Raw genomic sequence first — 6,373 nt, forward strand, 5'->3', positions numbered from 1 at the left:
TGCTGAGGCCAGAGCTAGTGCTTTCTTCATTAAAGCAGCTCTTGCCATGTAGGACCAAACAGGGGTGGAAAAAAAAAAAAGAGCAAACAAACAAAAAAAACTATGGAAAAAAAAAAGGGGGGGAGGAAAAATGCACTTAAGATGATGTTTTGTCACCATGGAGGTCTCCTGCTGTGTTCAGCTGCAGGGCAAAGCCAGCTGGAAAAACAGGAGGAATGTGCCTTTTTTTTTTTCCTTTCTTTTTTTTTTCCTTTCTTTTTTTTTTTCCTTTCTTTTTTTTTTCCTTTCTTTTTTTTTTCCTTTCTTTTTTTTTTTCCTTTCTTTTTTTTTTCCTTTCTTTTTTTTTTCCTTTCTTTTTTTTTCCTTTCTTTTTTTTTCCTTTCTTTTTTTTTCCTTTCTTTTTTTTTCCTTTCTTTTTTTTTTCCTTTCTTTTTTTTTTCCTTTCTTTTTTTTTTCCTTTCTTTTTTTTTTCCTTTCTTGTTTTTTTCCTTTCTTGTTTTTTTCCTTTCTTGTTTTTTTCCTTTCTTGTTTTTTTCCTTTCTTGTTTTTTTCCTTTCTTGTTTTTTTCCTTTCTTGTTTTTTTCCTTTCTTGTTTTTTTCCTTTCTTGTTTTTTTCCTTTCTTGTTTTTTTCCTTTCTGTTTTTTTCCTTTCTTTTTTTTTTCCTTTCTGTTTTTTTCCTTTCTGTTTTTTTCCTTTCTTTTTTTTTCCTTTCTTTTTTTTTCCTTTCTTTTTTTTTCCTTTCTTTTTTTTTCCTTTCTTTTTTTTTCCTTTCTTTTTTTTTCCTTTCTTTTTTTTTCCTTTCTTTTTTTTTCCTTTCTTTTTTTTTCCTTTCTTTTTTTTTCCTTTCTTTTTTTTTCCTTTCTTTTTTTTTCCTTTCTTTTTTTTTCCTTTCTTTTTTTTTCCTTTCTTTTTTTTTCCTTTCTTTTTTTTTCCTTTCTTTTTTTTTCCTTTCTTTTTTTTTCCTTTCTTTTTTTTTCCTTTCTTTTTTTTTCCTTTCTTTTTTTTTCCTTTCTTTTTTTTTCCTTTCTTTTTTTTTCCTTTCTTTTTTTTTCCTTTCTTTTTACATGAGCGCTGCGCTGCTTACATGCTGCCGTTACTGCAGGCTTGGTTTTCATCCCCCTCCCAACTAACAAATCCGATTTTCTGATGCGTGTTTTCTCCCCTGATTCTGCAGGCGGACTGCTAATCACGGGCTATAAACATCCTCAAGAATTTCCTGCTCAGGTCAAATGATCCGCAGGAGTGTGGGAGTCACGTTTTGACTAGGGGAAGGGGTTTTCAACTTGTGGACCAAAAATGCACTTTCTGCAATGCTTTAGAGCTGCAGAATACTGCAGGAGGGTGCCCGGGGGGTGTAAGTGGAACGGCAACAGGGAATATATTTCTGAGAAAGGGGAACGCTCCGGTGCACTAAATCGTGAGGGAACTGTCAGTCCTGAGAGCCGCTGGAATACCAGTGTTTTTGCCAGCATCTCGTGTTTATGTTATTTGGCACTGAGACTGAGTCTGCACACAGCAGCCTTCTCCTGCTTCATAAGTTTGGGTTGGCAGTATTGTTCTGGTACCTCCGTTCCAGCTGGAAACATCAACTTGTTTTTTCCTACTGCTAAAACAAGGACAGAGAAAGCAAACTGATTATCACTGAACTCATCAATGCATGGCCCTCTGACGGCGCATGTTCAGTGAAAAGCAGGCTCTAACAGCGTTTTCCACTTGAATCACTTGATTAATTAATATCATTAATGGATATTAACCAGAAAATGGCATAAGGGTGGGTTTGGGGTTTTTTTGTTTTGTTTTGTTTGTTAAGCAACTGGTGATACAAGGATGCAATGAGCGGGGCGGCGAAGGAGGCTGGCCTGGTGACAAGGAAAGCAGCTTTGCTCCGTCTGCAGGGTGCCCGTGTGACCTGGCGTTTCAAATCACGCGTGAAACCTGGCGCTGGGGTTGCAGCGCGTTACTCGAGCGCCCCGCGTTTAAAACCCTTCAAATGCAAACTCAACCCTGGTCTATGTGGGGGGTGGGTTGTGCCCACTCAGAGCCCGTATCCCGGGCTGGAAGTGGCTGCTGGACCCATAGCGGAGCTGGTGCAGGATTTGGCCCGGTACCCCGCCGGCTGCCCGCGCTTCCCCTCGCCCCAGGTGCGCGGTGGGCGCCGCTCGCCTGCGGCCCGCCAGGTTTGGGGCGTTGCCGTGCCACCTGCCCGTCGGGCCCGAGAGCCGCCGAGGACGCTGCCTGGGCGCGTTAGGGAAGGCGCTAATAAAACTTGTCGGGGGGGGAGTGGGGTGCTCTGTTTGCTTTGAGCCGGCTGATTCCCCGGAAAACGCCAGTCGAGGTCAGGACGGTGGCTAGCCGCAGGTACGGGCCCTGCGCAGCTCCACTAGCCCGACGCCTCCGCAGCAGCCCGTGCCGCAGCCTGGCCCCGCTTCAGCGGCGGCCAGAGACGTGTAAAGGAGAAAAAAAGAGAGCGAGGACAGAAGGACGATCCTCCCCGCCGCTCCCGAGACCACCAGAAAGCCCTCACTTCTCCTCAGCGTGTCCTGTCAGGGAATCTTCCTGGCGGGCATGGAAAAATTTCTTCCTTCCAAACCTGAACACAAGAGTTTGCCTCAGCAAGTTTCCACAGGAAACGCTCTGGTTTCTGAGGGAAAAAAAAAAAAAAAAAAAAGTGCATCTGCCTGACACACCCATTTGCACTGAAATCCAGTATAAAGGTAGAAGTTACACCAGTTTGACCCAGGGGTAATTTTGTTTTGGGGACAGCAATTTCAGGCACCGTCTTCATCTGTGGCTCTCTACCCTGATCCGTTCCGCTTGCCTGACAATTGCCTTCCCACGTTGCTCAGAGTTTCCGCAAGTCGCTGTTTCTCCCTCCAGCCCCGTCCCTTGTGAAGAAGTTTCCCAGGCTCCCACAGATGTTGTGTGTAACATCAGACCCTCGCAACCCTGCGTGCCCCAAGCCAATTCCACGCTGGCCATCTGCTTTTTGTTCCTCCAAAGGCATGCTTCCCGCTTCATGGTTTCGATCATTCCTTTAACAGTTCACTTTTGCAATGCAAAAACCTAATGCAACGCTCCTCCGTTATGATTCTTCTTGCTGAAAAGTAAATCCACTGCGTAGCTACCTGCCTGCTAGGGAAACGCTAGAAAGTGAGGCGCTGACAATTCAGCTACAAAATAAAGCGTTCATGAAGCAGAAAAAAGATCAGCTCAAATACATACATCACGGGCCGAACTAATTAGGATGGAAATGACAAAAACCTCCTTGATGAGTGGCAGCACGTCATGATAGGTGAGTCACCAAGACACCTACTTGTCAGCAGGTGATTTGGGAAATACCAAGCATCTCTCAGAGGACCAGCACATGTGATGGCATGTGCCACTTCACAGATGTTCAAAGAGATCAGATTTAACTGAACACGTTACTAAGGTGACAGAAGTATGACTGTCACACCACAATTAACAAGAGAACCTCAGAAAACATTTTTCAGGAGTCCTATATATGACGGTACTGATACCTTTACTTTTAGCACTGGTATTGTTTACACGGACTGGGTGTAGGCACAAACCCTCCAAAACGAGTTTGCAAAAGGAACAGGTCATTTACAGAAGAAACTTGGAATTTCCCAGTGTGGCAGCAATGGATTTAAACGATCGCCTTTTCATTGAGCAGTTGGCTTCCTTTCCGCTGCCCCATCTCAGCCTCTCCGGAGTAGTTACTAGAGAAAAGAAGTGTTTCCTGAATTTGCACGTCCAGCCTCTGGGCTGTGATTGCTTCACTGTGATTGATTGTCTGACTGAGGAAAAGTCTGTTCACCTGATGTCAGGCTTGTTTTTCCAGATAAGCCATCCTCCCTGAGCAGAGGGAACGTGCGCGGCAGGACAGAAGTGCTGCTCCCTCCACGGGCCTGGGAGACTGGAGGTGGTAGGAGACTGGCACCTCACTTACAGTGAGGACACTGAGAGCCGACAGACTCTTCTCCTATTGTGCCTTTTAAAGGTCTTTTCTGCATTTCAATACAGCAATATAAATAGTTGGTCATGCAACTTACCACTTTGCCTGCTGAGCTGTGGGGCCCGGTGCTTTCCTAAGACCGTGCTTCCCAGCTTGTCTGATGTTCATTTCCCTGCCAGCTGCCCCTTTGAGAAGGGGCTCTATCCAACCCGCTGGCTGCTCTGAGCTCCCACACGCTTGCAGACAGTCCTACTGGCTTTTCCTGCTCATTTTCATGATAAGCCTTTCGGGCCTTTCTACACAGGTCTGCAAAAGCTTCACCTCTCCACTCAGGGAAAGCCTCTTCTAAACCTGTTTCAGTTGCTGCCAGAGCCAAATAATGCAGAGGGGTCTCAACAGCAGGAAAAGGCTAATTTCTCTGCTTTCTCCTGAGGGATAAGCACGTTCCCCAAGGGATGCTGCTGCTTCCTACCCTGGTAATTTGGTGAATTTCTTGGGGGGGGGGGGGGGGGGGGATGTTCCTGCATGTATTAGGCCATAAGGACTTTTCTTCCCCCAGAACCAGCTCTGCTGCTGGAAGAGGCTGTCAGCCTACTTGTTCTCACCTACCTCTCCCATTGGAGATTGCTCCCTCCTCAAATAGCTGGGGGAGTAATTAGAGTGCAGTTCCCTGTGCTGGCTTCAGGCAAAATTGCATAGGTTAATTTAAACAGCTCAGCTTGTCTAAGCCACCCTAGCTGGCTCTGTCTGAACTGAATTAGGGGAAAGCTCACGTGATCCTCCCTGCCAGCAGTTTAGCAGGTTGCAACTGCATGTGCTGCCGTAGCCAGATAGAGCAGGGTCGTCAGCCCTTCCACCACCAAAGGCAGCTCTGGAAGAAGTGTCTGTCCTGGCATTACTCTCCTCCAAAACGTACAGAGAATCACAAACCAGCCCTGTGCTACAGGGAGCTGCTAGTCAGCTGTAAACACTGAGCACAAAGTCCTCTGAAAATCTCCTCTTAATGCCCTGGCTCTCAGTTCATCTGGGGCTGTTGATTGTCTAGAGCCTGGTGTGGACACAGCTGCTCTTTCACTGGTCTTCTCTTTCCCTCTTGAAATACGCCAAAGGTGGCGGTCCTCCAGGTGAACGTACTAAGCGCCTAGTTAGGGCGCTCCCCGCAGAAAGGGGTTTACTGCTTGCTAGCCTGAAAGCAGTCAAACCCGTCTCTGTGGAAAATGAGCCCCAGTCACCCCGTTATGGAAGGGGCAAAAGGCAGGAGTGTGCTCTCCCCTCCTCTCCCCTCCCCGTCATCCAGAGACTCAGAAAGGCTTGGTAGCGTTAAAGGGGTCAGAACAGGGTACACAAAATGGGGCTCGACTCCAGTCTAAAGATTTGGCTACTTGGCTGGGAGGGAAACTCCAGCAGTCCTTGCTCCAAGGAGTGTGTATGCACTGTCAGTCCAAGGGTCTTCAGACAAATTACTATCTACACGTCTGCAGCTGGGTCCCTTGGCCTCCTTCTGGCTCCTGAAGAGGGCTCAGGTGGGAGGCAGACACCAAGCTCCTGAACTGGCGCGGCCCCGGGCAGGCATGCACGCAGACCCGCTGCTGCTCGGGACCTTTCCAGCCAAATAGGGAAGCCACTAGTGGGTTTTGCACGCTAGAGGAGACAGGGAGCTGTGGAGCATGGGCTTTGGGGATGGCAGGTTTGGATATAGGCTTTTGCAGTCTACCAGCATCCTGATTTAGGCTCTTCAATCTTTCCTGGGATCTGTCCCTAAGTGCTGACTTCCGTTCTGCTCCTGAAGAGTAAGTAGTCTTTCTTGAAGCAGGGACAGGATAGCACCTGTATTTGTGTGGCATTTCAGAATTATACTTCTGTACCTGCGGCGGTGCCTGCTCCAGCTGGGATCAGGTTACACCGCTGTTAGTATTTCTGCTGCTGTGCATTTAAGGTAGTCATTAGCTAGTTTGGGGAGAAACATCTCCTAGGGTAGGTGCGCACTGTAAGCCGCCGAGGAGCTGCAGCCGTGGTGAGGTAACACCTTTGACATTTCCAGCATTGGTCATGGCTGAAAGCAGCATACCGCATCAGACAGACCACTGGGTTGGTGATTTCTGCATCCTTATTAAGCGTCAGACTCTAAGCCTGTTGCTCAATGAGCTGTTTTCTTCATGTAACCCAGTCTCCCTGACAGCTTGAAATAGTCTGGGTAGCCAGTAAGTTGTGCAGCAGCTAGCAGTGCACCTGATGGCCTCGTGTCTCAGCCTGCTCCCAAGGCTGATCACCTCCAGCATACATTAGGGCTTTGCTGAACTCTGAAGAGGAGGCTTCTGCTTGGCTGTATTAGCAAATCTGAGCCCAGCAAGTCCTAAGCACAGCTCTGATGGTCACGTTGCACAAGCATTCAATGAGAGCATGCCGCTACTGCGAGG

This window comes from Struthio camelus, chromosome 5 (genome assembly GCF_040807025.1).
Source record: "Struthio camelus isolate bStrCam1 chromosome 5, bStrCam1.hap1, whole genome shotgun sequence".
NCBI lineage: Eukaryota > Metazoa > Chordata > Aves > Struthioniformes > Struthionidae > Struthio > Struthio camelus.